The 13630-nt window shown below is 35.9% G+C and overlaps 1 long non-coding RNA gene across 8 annotated transcripts in view; it reads right to left on the reverse strand.

The window, feature by feature from the left end:
* Window positions 1-13630, reverse strand: part of LOC137489241 (uncharacterized) — a 315493-nt gene that overhangs the window by 71772 nt on the left and 230091 nt on the right. For 2 of the 8 annotated variants that reach the window (XR_012399383.1, XR_012399387.1), the window contains exon 4: window positions 3712-3878. The exons of the other annotated variants lie outside the window; for them this stretch is intronic. This is a non-coding gene — a long non-coding RNA (uncharacterized lncRNA). The remainder of the gene's footprint in view (window positions 1-3711; window positions 3879-13630) is intronic. 8 annotated transcript variants of the gene reach the window in all.

The following is a 13630-nucleotide window of genomic DNA, read 5'->3' on the forward strand; positions in this document are numbered from 1 at the left end:
TGTGATTTGTTACTTGTAACCGAGTGTACTGTATCAGGTTAACTGGCTATATTCTCTTATCGCGTGCAAAGTCACGTTAAAAACGCGACGCGTGCTGCTTTGTTTATGGAGCTCCGTGGTAACGTTAGAGGTGTGCATACCCGCGGCTGTCCCCGCGCCAGATTTCTGCGGCGCGGGAATAAATTTCCGAATAAATCGCCGGAGCGGTCGGTAACGGGTTTGATTTGGGACGGGAGCGGGCTGCCAGAGAAAGAGAAAGATGTGTCTGCTTGGTGCTTGTGTGTTAGTGCGCACGCGCGCGTATGAGAGAGAGAGAGAGAGAGAGAGAGAGAGAGAGAGAGAGAGAGAGAGAGAGAGAGAGAGAGAGAGAGAGAGAGAGAGAGAGAGAGAGCGAGCGAGCGAGCGAGAGCTTTATGCTTGGTGCTGTGTGTGTGTTTATACAGATTTTCGGTTTTGTTCTCCCCCGCTCTTTAGCGGGATCGGGCGCGGCGGGCAGAATACGGGGCGGGTTCTAAGGCTAAAACCTGGCGGGTGCGGGCGGAAGCGGGAGCGTTCTCGTCCGGAGGTGTTTGTGTGTGTGTGGCAGCTAAAATCCACGCCTACACTATCTAGCGTGTATGAACTGTGATTACTTTTTAAATTGCTGATTAGCTATTGGCCATTTCACTCTCTGACTGAAGGCAGTCGACCAATCGCGACAGACTGTCATCGGTCCAATCAGCGCAGATTAGCCTCGCGCTAAGGAGGGGTTTGGGAACAAATGAATCACTGAACGATTCATACAGGAGTCGCTGGGATAATTAGGTAAAAATAAATGCAGATTATAAGACCATGAAAGTGTTTTTTGACCTTGCATGCATATTAGACTGTTGTTGGAGACCCTTACAACCAAGATATGACCCTATTTCATGTATAATATGGGCTCTTTAAAAAAATTAAACTGCTTTTATTCTAGCTGAAATAAAACAAATAAGACTTTCTCTTGAAGAAAAAATATTATCAGACATACTGTAAAAATTTCCTTGCTCTGTTAAACATGATTTGGGAAATATTTTAAAAAAAAAATCAAAGGGGGGCTAATAATTCTGACCTCAACTGCATATCAATATTCAGTCATATATTAATAGTTACTTTATATAAAAATAAATACATTATTAACTCAACTTGGAGTTTTGCGACCTAATCTAAAGTAAGGATGCTTCGTAAATCCCTTATAAATGACAATTAAAGGCTTGTTATCAAATTAACATAAATCTTCGAATTCTTATCTAAAAAGTAAAATTACTGTAAAGTTAAAACATTGCCGAATAAAAGAAGTGTCAAAAATAACAATATTATAATTTAATAATATAGTATGATGCAACATTTCAACGTTAATTAGCTAAGTTTAAACGGCACAGTATTTTTTTCATCAGGTTGCAAAGATTTAATTTTCATTAGATACAGTTTAATTTGTGTATCTTCAAATGAATAGAAATAATAAAGTTGTTTATTTTCTTTCTTCCTGTTTAGAATATGACTAAGCAAGGGGGCTAAGCCAAAAGAAGAAGAATATAACTAAGCATTTAATTGTCATTTATAGGGGATTTATAAAGCATAAATAGTCCTCACTTTCAATTAGGTCACAAAACTGGATGAAGTTGAGTTAATAAAGCATTTATTATTTAACTAATAGTATATGCCTGAATAATAAGAATTATAAATGTTCATTTTAATAGTTTATTTCCACTGATGGGTTGCGGCATCCGCTGCGTAAAACGTGGTTAAGTTGGCGGTTCATTCCGCTGTGGCGACCCCAGATTAATAAAGGGACTTAGCAGAAAAGAAAATGAATGCATGAATTTAAATAGTTTATTAGTCAATTACTTACACATTCTAACTGATCTTAAAAAAAAACAACTATTCTTTTTGTTTGTTTGTTTGTAAATAATGCAATACTTAATTTAGTAATGAAAAGTGAACCATTAAAGAATGAAAACAATCCTTATCCAATACAATCCTTGTGCTTGTAAGTCAAGAAAACAGCATTTATAGCTGGAGTTACAAACTGCTTACCGACATTTGATAATGAAGAGTGAATTCCTAAAAGATAATGAATTCACTCCTTACTAATGCTTGATAGAGTGTATTTATTATAGTGTTACCAAAAAAACATGTAAGATGTTTTTGATTTGGTGTGCATCCTTCGAATTATCAATAAGCTGATCTTTTTTTCATTAAATGATTACATATTTAACAGGTGAAATCAATCAGAGATATTTTTAACATCCAACAATTAGTACAACAAATAAAAAAAAATTTATTTGTATAATCATCTTTTTGTTTGTTTGTTTATTTTCAGTACATTTTCAGTAAAGTACAGTATTTTCAGTTATTTTCAACAGATATGAACCCCATCCCAATTCCCATCCCACTTGAGCACGAGCATTACTAAATATTGTTTGCAGCCTTCCTAAAATATTCAAGTCAAACAGCGCTGGAGTAGATCGGAGGGCGGACAGAGATTGAAAATGGAGAATGACACCACAGGAGGAAGTCAGCATCTGCAGTCTGCATGCTTCTCGGGGTTCAGTCCAAGACAATCATGTAATGTATCATTCATATTGCTGCAATGCTGCCGCTGCAGCCCTCATTTTCTCAGTTGCGGCTGTCCGCGAATGAGAATCCTGCAAACGCTCCCCGTCGTCATGTTCCCCCCATCATTCAACCCACAGTGCTCTTCTTCAATCTGTCACCCAGAGAAAAGCTATGCAACACACACACACCAAACGAATCCAACGGCAAATACAGTTTCACAGCAAAACAACGTTTTTACTTTCAATGTAAATCGATACCAATGCTCAACATCTAGTGTGAAAATGAAAATAAAAAGATGTTTTTTTTAACCTCCCCTTATTTAACCTTGAAAACAGACTGCTGTGGTAATTCTCGACAACACGGCCGTTTATCTTCTAATTCCAAAAGTCATTTTCAGGAATGAATAAAAAAAAGGAAAGAAAAACAGGAACATGCATTTATTTGACCTCTCCTTTAGATACTGAATAAAGCATCCAATCCCGGCTCTAAATGGACAAAATGATCATTCATTTTAAAACCTAATCAGCGGAGACCATTAAAGGTAGGTGCGAGATATTTCTTGAGCTATGGCTGATTATCATGCTGAATGAAGGACTTGTTTGGCGATGTCCCAGAGGGGCAGGAGTCATTCTTCAAGGTGACGCACCTCACTAGAGGAATACACTCGCAATTTGCAATTGAAAGGAGTCAAATATACATGGCCATCCTCGGCCAGCCCGGATGGAAGGGCTCCATGTATATTCACAAGCATCCAGATGGACTCTCCCCTTTATCTAGGGAGGCTAAACATGGACACGGATGGCTGACTTTCTGTTTGCGCCTTTAATAAGACAGGCAAATTATCGATAGCAAAAGTACATAAAGGGAGGGCGAGATGAATTAACTCAAAAGGAATGAATAACAGGGCCCTCCCTAAGTGGCCCGCAGGTCTGAAAGAAAGACCACGATCATACACAAAATTAACCAGTCAGTAGAAATCTCATTTTAGAGGGTGAATCTGATAGATGCTCCAAACTTCAACAGAGTTCAGGGTTAGAGGCGAGAACTTCTGACAACTATTTGAATGAGGAAATCCTATTTCAGTCTACGCACAGGCTCTGCCTGGAAGAAATTGGCAAACCATACAGTAATCACCTTATCCATCATGGTAATCCTACATACACAAGAGGCTTTGGGCTGGAAGATTCTTCTCCTCCCTTTTTATGAGAAACATGAAGTCGTATTCTCATCCGTAGCTCAGGTTTTTGGTATCCCTTGCTCTACTTTGCGTGACCGACTGTTTGTGAGGTTAATTTCATTAGCTGTAAGGTAAGCAAACAAAACACATGCTTTATTAGCTCAAGGTAAACATTAGCGATAACAATGTGGAGGAATCAGATTTTTGAAAATCCTGAACCATTTCGCTCTTATCTCTGTGGCCAAATGCACTTTGCTGAGAAAAGCTTTTCTTGCTGAATTCCACTAGGCTGTCGACCCCGTTGTGCCCAGGTGGGTCACCTTGCAGTGCATGCCGGGATTCCCCATAATAATGCTGTTTAATGCCAATATACAAGCTTAGACACAGTTCTTAAACTGACACTAACACCAAAATGCACAAAGAGACTGACTGTTGACTGCTGACTGTTGCTTTAATCCGTCAAACATATTTTTGGGTGAGATTATAATCAACATATCTATGAAATCAGAGAGAATTTTGTATCCAAAAGCAATATCTTTAAGAGAAAATGTCCTCACCTTTATGAGTTTCTGTTAAACACAAAATAAGACATTCTGAAGAAATAAAGGAGAAAAGACACTATAGAAGTCAATGGCTGCCAGCTTCTGACATTCTTCAAAATATCTTCCTTTGTGTTCAACCATGGTATAATTTACATTTTTGGGTTAACTATCTGTTTAAGGAACCAGTTAATAACAAACAAAATATGTGCAAAAGTGCAAAAACAGCTTTATTCAATCACATCAGCTTACATCTATAAAATTTAGTAAAACAAAATAAATTAAATAAAAAAATTAAAACAGTGTTATTAGTCAAATCCATCATATATTTATTTGTTTGTTTGTTCACACCAGTGTGTACCAAATGAACAATTACATTTAATAAGAAAAAATAAAATACTAACAATTTGTAACCTGGCATAAAATTATGATATTATAAGAAACCATTTTAGAGTTTACCTAAATTCATCTTTGAAAGGGTCTGTTTGAAAAAAAAAACTTTGTGAACTAATATGCCTAATCACAAACAAGGCAGATTTCTGTTGTTTTCTATAATTATACACTGTGTTATTGATTAACTTTGCATTATGCAGTAAATAGACATTAATCTCATGAAAATACCCAACAAAGCTCAAAATAACCCATGCACCGTTACAACTGTCTGCTGATTATCATTTCAGTTATGTGAGAGTTTAGCTCTCTCAACAGGTGCCTCATAATGCCTCAGTCTCATACAAATAAACAGACATGCATGAAATGTCAATGGTTATATGACATATGAGCAATATCACACAAGTACCACTGTGACGTGGGTGTATATCGACATTGGTGGGAGGTGTGTGTTGTGTCGCACTGTTAGTCGTGTGATATTGCGTTTATACAACAGTTTGATGGCATAATCGTGTTTAAAAAATGAAAATCAAACACGGAGAGTCTCAAAAACCTTTTGTAAGAGGAACTACTTTCTTCCGCCATTCATTTACATCTGCAGCTGACGTCAGAACAGCAGAAACCCTTGTTATCTCACAAACCTCATTATAGAGCTAGTGTTTGAATGATTCTCTAGTGTAATGTCTAAAGTAATGACAAAACAGTTGAATTCGCTGACATTTTAGGATTATAAGGCTGAACAGCATGAAATGCCATCAGTCTACAGAGATTTACGAGTATTTCTCTGTTGCAATAGGGAGATCACAATAATTAAACCAGAAAAAGCCAAAGCAAAGCAAACACTAGCAGATTACTGTTGTTTCTGTAATAAGGAAAAACGCTAAACACATTCAGGCATTTCTTCTTTCTTTCTGTTTACTGAACTATTGTGCAGTAGCGAAAACAGGAGACACATTAGAAACAGACGGCCATCTCCAGTTTTAAGACATTTAAGATGAGTTCCATCTCACACTCAACACACTACAACTACTATGGTATAAATCCAGCATACAAATACATATAATTACAACATACAAAAGAGAGAAATCGACTTAGAAAGTCGAAGTTTGAAGCTATGCTGGGTTTTTCTTCTCCTGTAAGGGTTTATTATTCTTTTGTATAAATTCTTTTATATACTTTAATAGATGCTGTTTCGTTTTTACTCAAAAACCTCAGTCATGTTGAATGTTGATGGAACATTATTTCACTAATAAGTGACATTTTATTTTTGAGCCATTAAAGTCGTTTTCTATGTATAAAACCACATTCACAAACTCGATTTGTTGCTGACATCAAGGTAGGACATCTCATCTTTAAGCCACAAACAATATGATATCATATTTCCACCAGAATATATAATAAATCACTTTACCAAACTCACAAAGTAAAAAACACACCCAATGCACCTTCTAAATCATTTCGTAGAAGCAGGGTTAAAGTATTTTTGTAGAATACACTGTTGCTTTGAACTTGACTCTTCCCAATGAAGTAAAATACAGTATGAACAACCTATGATGCACCAGACACACCACTCTCTTCCTTCAGGTAAAACAACACATAATAAGTAGCACAGCTCATTCTTTCCTAATATTCCCCCGAGTTTCTCTTCAAGTCTAAATGCTGCATTTTTACTGATGATATCTGCACGACACTAAAAGAGATTATCTGGCAAGCGGCCGTGATCACGCACACAATAAGAACGCATTAAAACAAATTTAGCTTAAGATTAAGACAAACAGTGACCCCTCACTGAACTGCAGAAAAGAAAATGAAATCACACAAATGCTTTTCAAAGAGTATCCGGCATTAATCCTTACGCGATCTGTTTCCGCTCTACCCTTTTTACACAAAAATAATCTCACACGAGAGAGAGAAAAAAGCAACATACAAAATCAATAGGCAAAATGGGAAAATGCTTTTCTGGGTCACATTTGAATATATCTTTTGGAGCTATTGATTTGTTGTTGTGTTTTTTTTTTTTTTTTTTTTTTTGAGTGACCCGGCCCGGACCATTCTTCGCAATTAACACGCAGGGAAAATTAAATTCGGAGGGGGGAACTATTACACATGTGGCCAGTTTTATTGGCTAGATAAATGAGCTCAGGCTCTGATACAGAAGGGCGGAGTTCACCATAAGTAAGATTTATAATCTGACTGCAGGAATCAAGTAAATTAATTTTGCTATATTAAACTCAACCTTTAACCCACTCCGTCTCTGATTACCATCCGTCCAGACTCGTGCACTTGAGGCCGGAGCAGACAAAGGATTTTTTTTTGCGGCAAGGTTGGGGGGAAGGGGGCTTGCAAGTGATAGAAAGAAAAAAAGAGAGATTGAGAGACTGATGATATTTCTTCAGCCCTACACTGCACATATCTCTCACCCCATACATGATTTTTCAATTATTCGAGTCGTGCTGGGCCGAGTCAGGGAGCAGAGACTCTTACAGATGAGTAAAGCATTATCACACATGCTGAGACCCTCTGCTTTAAATATTCTACAGTGCCAAGTAGTATCATCCAATCTGCCGTCATAGCACACCTCCAAACCCTTTACTCTCTGGCTGGGTGCAATGTGCCGAATCCCAACAGAACATTCGTCATTTCACATCACAACTTAAGCGATATTTCTTTCCGACCTCAGCATCACAGCTGCACGTACAGTGAGGTCCAACAATCTCTGACCACAATGAAAATCTGGGATTCAAAATCTAATTTCAACTTGGAAGTAGACAGTTTTAGGGGGAAATACATTCCCACATTTTAAAGGAATCTTCAACTGATAAACGGAGCCCACCAAAATCTTTTGCTATTTCTGCACATAATTTTGTAAAAAATCTGCAGATTTATGCGGATTGATTTTCAGATTTAGATAAATTAAAATAAACAAATAATCAATTTTGGAATTTTATCTAATGTTTACGGTGCAAATCCAATTCAAACTGCACTTGTTTGGTAAACAAAAAAAGTCTCTCATATTATTCATACACTAAAAGACCAAAAATATTACTTTACAAACTGTATCGTACATAAATTGTGCAAACATTTGAATATATATTAACAATATTACCTAAATTAATAAAACAGTTGAAGTCAGAATTATTAGCCTCCGTTTCTTTTTCCCCCAATTTCTGTTTAACGAAGAGAAGGTTTTTTTTTTCAACACATTTCTAAACATAATAGTTTTAATAACTCATTTCTAATAACTGATTTATATTATCTTTGCCATGATGACAGAACATAATATTTTGGTATATATATTTTTTAACATATTAGTATTCAGCTTAAAGTGACACTTAAAGGCTTTACTAGGTTAATTAGGTTAACTAGGCAGGTAAGGGTAATTAGGCAAGTTATTGTATAACAATGGTTTGTTCTGTAGACTATCAATAGGGAAAAAATAGCTTAAAGAGGCTAATAATATTGACCTTAAAATGTTTGTTAAAAAATTAAAAATTGCTTTTATTCTCGCTGAAATAAAGCAAATAAGACTTTCTCCAGAAGAAAAAATATTATCAGACATACTGTAAAAATTTCCTCGCTCTGTTAAACATAATTTGGGAAATATTTAAAAAAGGGGGCCTAATAATTCTGACTTCAACTGTATTTACACACATTTTCAAATGTAAATGAACTAACTCAATGATGGGCTAACAAATCTGTGGATGTCTGCAGGGGCAGATATGTGAGCCTGCTAAGGACTTACATTAAAAATGTTTTTTATGGCAGAATAGACTTGTGGTAAAATATAAGTAAGGTAAGATACAGATTTAGATGTTTTAGTAGCTGTAAAGGACATTACTAGAGTACATCTCTAAAATCAAACTATATGTGTGGATATAGATGTACCAATAATGCCTAATAAGTTCATTAAAATAGTAATAAGTTACTTAAGAAAGAATAAAAAAATTGTGTTTAATAACTTTAATGTTTTATGGTTCCATGAAATAATGTTAAGTAACACATTTACAATAGCATTTAGTAGGAGCTACGGAAATACATGTATTTACTGTTTTTACACAGAATCAATATGATTTAAACAAAAATAGGTTTTTCTCACTTAGAATTTTTGTCCTGTTTCCAGTGTAATTATCTATATTCCAAAGCAAAAACTAGATTATTTTATCTATTTTTTTTTTTTTTTAAGGAAAAACCCTTAATTTTGATCCATTTAATCTGAAGTTAAAAACTAAACAGTAATGTTACCTGATCTAAGAGTTTTTAGACATTCGGCCAACAAAAAGAGACAACTTTTTAATTATTCAATTATTCAATTCTGTACATGAATGCTGTTAGACTCCCAGAAAACTATTTGTGAAACAGTATTCATATCGCAGAAAAATAAAATATCACAATATCAGAGTTTTACAACATTGTGCAGCCCTATTACTAAAGTACATAAAATAACAGCAGCAGATACAGTTACGTAAAATAATGAATTATAAAGCTACAGAAGTCAACAATCCAATTGAATTAAAAATGCTTTTGTTGGTGTTGTTCAATAGTTTTAGGACAACTCTGATGAAAGATGATGATCCACTTCAAATGTTGACTACTGCATTTATTTATTTTACTATCTGTCAAGGAAGCAAAAATGAAATAAAATAAAACTATAGACATTTTAAGTAATAAAACAAAGATAGAGGCATGTAACAAATTCCTTAAATACTTTAAAATTACAATGAAAAATAAAAAGTAGCTTAAGATGAATTTTAAATGAGTGTTTTATGATAATTTTTCAGAGTTAGTTTGTATTAATTAATAATGTTAACTAATATGTACCCTAATAAAAAGGTTACTGAGATACGTACTGTAAAAATATATTTAACATAGCAAAAATATGCAAATATGTAATTAACAAATACAACAAAAATATGTCAATCAATAAATCAATTAAAACATCATATGTAATTAAACAATAAATAATTGTAAAACACTTTAAAAATATGTAACAACTTGCCCCAACCAAAAAAAAGACTAAATACAATAAGGATTTAGCATCCACTGTGTAAAACATATACCCGAATAGTTGGTGGTTCATTCTGCTGTGGTGACCCCTGATAAATAAGGGACTAAGCTTAAGGAAAATTTATGAATGAATGAAAAATAATTAAATTAATTTTGACTTGTGCACTATGGGCTGGTCATCAAGAAAGCTAACACACGATTTAGCTAAAACAAACAAACAAACAAACTAACTAACAAACAAACAAAGGGATTAATCAAACCAGCCTCTACTTTACTAGCAGCCTCATACTCTGGCACTGGTTGACTAACCCATCCACACACATACATCAGCAGAATAAAGTGTTAGGTTACACAAAGATTGGAGCTTTCTCCAGTAAGGGCCTCTGAAGTTGACAAAGATGGAAAAGGTGCTTGAAATTCAGAGGATTTCCGAAACCTTAAAGCTTTCAATAATTCATCTTGTATCTGTAAAAGGGAAAGGGAGAAAGTGAAGAGAAGGAGAGGCAGAGGTCTCGGGTTCGTACCGGAGAGCTGTGAGGCTGTTACCTCCACTCCGTTAAGCAGAAACAGAGACAGCAATAAATAGCTCTTTATTTGTTCCACTAGATTGTTCTAGCATTCAAGCTCAACTTAATCGCTGACCAGCCAGTAAACATCTCTGAGGCTTTAATTACAGAGGTGTACTCATACAAAGATGTTTAATAAATGGATTATAGCCCACCTTGAAATATAATCTTTAAATAGGAAACAGTTCACATTGTTTAAACTGCATTGAAGCATTAAGACTATACTTTTTTGGGGAATGGGGCTAGTTTTTAAACTTTTTACTGCAGTGAATATTTCTCTTGCAAAATTCAGCTTTAAAAGTCAATGTCTGCATGCGTTCTCACCAAGCAGCAACCTCCCGCTCTACCTCGGGAAGCCAATAAGGAAGTAACTGAAACTGCAATTCATGGAAATTCCGCTAGTCCTGGCTCCATAATAGAGCAGATTTCAATTGAGCCCACTGTTAGAACGGCCAACTTTACAGCAGAAAAAAAGGTGTTTACAGCCTGGTACAAAGAACGATTTTGGTTCATAAAGCTATTATTACCCTTCATGACAACTGCCCTTGTTTGGTATCACGCCGTGGGTACAATGACACGCAAACAAAATGTTGACGGTTGGCCGCGCCTACTTGTGGCTTCTTTTGCAGTGTTCAGAAACCTATGGGAGACGTCACGGATACTACAGTACATCCAAATATTTTACAGTCTATGGTTCTCACTGAACCTTGAAGCCCAGTGAGAAGAAATTATTAGAAATTATACAAAAGTGTTAACAAACTCCTCAAGTCAGGATACAACTTCTGCCAGCCAGCCTTACTGTTTGAATCAGAAAATTGTTAATTGAATAACTCAGACTGGATCATCTGAATCAGAACTGTCAAGGTGTAGACTCACTCTGAATGGATGGAATGAATGGAATAATTTCGACTCAAATAATTTCTAATAATTTGACTGATTCATTTAATTCAATCTGGATGGATAATTTGAATCAGCAAGTAGACAGTGAAGACTCACTCTGAATGGGTCATTTGATCAATCTTTACCTGGAAACTCATTCTGAACCGACAATTTGAAACAGCAAGTCATTAACTACTACTAACTCATTTTGACCAATTTATTTGAATCAGCGGGTTGTTAACTGTAGATTCAGTCTGAACAGATCATTTGAATCAGTATGTTGTTAACTGAGAACTCACTCTGAACGGAACATCTGAATCAGCGAGTGCAGACTCACTCTGAATGTATCGTTTGAATCAGTGAATCTTTAAGGCTCACTCTAACCTGTTTGTCTCAATCAGCAAGATGTTAACTACAGACTTGCTTTGACTGATTCATTTGAATTGGTACATTGTTAACTATAGATTCAATCTACACAAATAATTTATTCAGCATGTTGTTAACTGAGTACTTACTCTGAAAAGATCACTTGAATCAGTGAGTTGTTGACTGTAGACTAACCCTGAATGAATCATTGGAATGAGTTACATCATAACTGAATTCATACAATTCACAAACTAATTATTCAGTGGGATTTGTGAACAGGCCTTTAACAGGCTAACCAAAAATATTCACATTTCAAACACTGGTATCACACCTCTGTGAGGGGTACAAAACAGCTTATTACTCAGCTGTATTTATAAAAATGAAAGGTGCAGTAGGTGATTGTCTTCAGAAACATTTTTGATGTCCTGGTTGAAAGTCTCTTCATATTCCAATAGTAATGATTAAAGTAAATAATCTGAATGTATTTATATGTATTTTTATATTCTGGGTAAAATATTGTCGGGCTGACATTTCCTTTAATTATGATAAGTAGCCCAAATGGTCTGTCAACAAATGTAGATTTGAACAAAAATAATGTTCATTTTAAAACTATTTTAGTCATGCAAAGCTTATGTAGATTTCGTTGTTACATATGGATTATATGCACAGAAGTGTTGTTCAGCCACTGAAATCTTCCAGTGAAAGATTGATGTGACTATTTTCAATTCATTAGGGACCTTTTACAGCATCGATAATGTTGATTTTTATTTAGTTTAACCACAAAACATCAGTATATAGCGCTATTCTGTCTAGCCTGCTTTACTGCTTTCACATTGGTTAATTTTTGAACAATGACAACCTGTGATGCGGTCCCTGTATTGTTTACCAAGCTACTTTGCTTGCTAACTACATAACTGAAAACATGGTAGATATAACAGTTTTTTGTTCAGAATAACTGAGTTGTCTAACTGGCGACTGACATCATTTTGTCGGTCTCTGTCATCTTTATTGCGTGTTTGCAATTTTAGGAGGCATGGCTTTGGACGACAGGGGAGGGATTGTATTTGAAAGATACTACGCTAACCGGCTAGCATTTAAGCAGGTCACCTACTGCACCTTAAGTAAACAATACAAAATGATTCTTTTAAAAATGCACTTAAGTGCAATAGTTAAGTAAAAATACATTGTGAAAGTGCAAGAGCAAGAACAAGTGAAAATGCAAGAGAGCTAGAAAGGTATGCAAACAAATTCAAATCAACTGGTAAAATTTTAGAAAAACCTAGTGAGCCCAGCTTGACCTGACCCCCAAACAGCACAGGCGATGAATCCCACGGACGTGCCTTTGAAATCCACCAAAATATTGTCAACATGGCCACAATCGATAAGCATCACGCCATGCCACTCTCTGCAACCTTTTTGAAGTCGCTATTAATCTGAGGCGAGAAATCAAAGCTCCTAGTCACTTCTCATCTCCTCCGCGTGCCCTTCTAGAATATTCATAAATGATTTTTGAAGTCTTTTGTAATTCATTGTAGGGAGACAAAAAAAGAACGCACTCATCCTGGCCTTTAAGTGCAATAATTCCATTTCTTCTTTGCTATGTGCCCTGTCGATAGCATTCATAATTGATAGCTCTCTGGAGCGCCTCAGGACACATTAAGTTTTATTCCTCTCGTTCGTCAATATATCTGACCAGGTAGATTTCATTATTGACGGCCGCTGGCCACATTGTGTTGTATAATTAAGTTCAACTTCAAAACTTCAAACTCTCTTTCCGTTCGCCCTACGCGCGCGAGCTTCAACAGGAAGCGTTTGAAATGACCGCTTGGCGTTCTTAATTTAAACTGCTGTTTCATTCCTCTCGGTGGGTGTCTATTTTATTGTTAAAGGTCACCCTCATTTGTCCGAGCCAACAAAGGCAGCCCTTAAAGTTGCGGGTGCTTTTTGACAGACAGTGGCCCTCTGTAAGTGATGGCCTTAAGGACAGGCATGGCACTGAGACACTCTCTCTCCACAGCGAGGGAAATAACAGATAACAAATCACACAAACCCACACTTCTCTTCCTGGCATGATTGACGACTTCACAGAGGGCACAACTTTTCAATGTCCTCAGATTAAAAACCCCTCAAAC

The sequence above is a fragment of the Danio rerio genome, chromosome 24 (assembly GCF_049306965.1).
Source record: "Danio rerio strain Tuebingen ecotype United States chromosome 24, GRCz12tu, whole genome shotgun sequence".
NCBI classification, from domain to species: domain Eukaryota; kingdom Metazoa; phylum Chordata; class Actinopteri; order Cypriniformes; family Danionidae; genus Danio; species Danio rerio.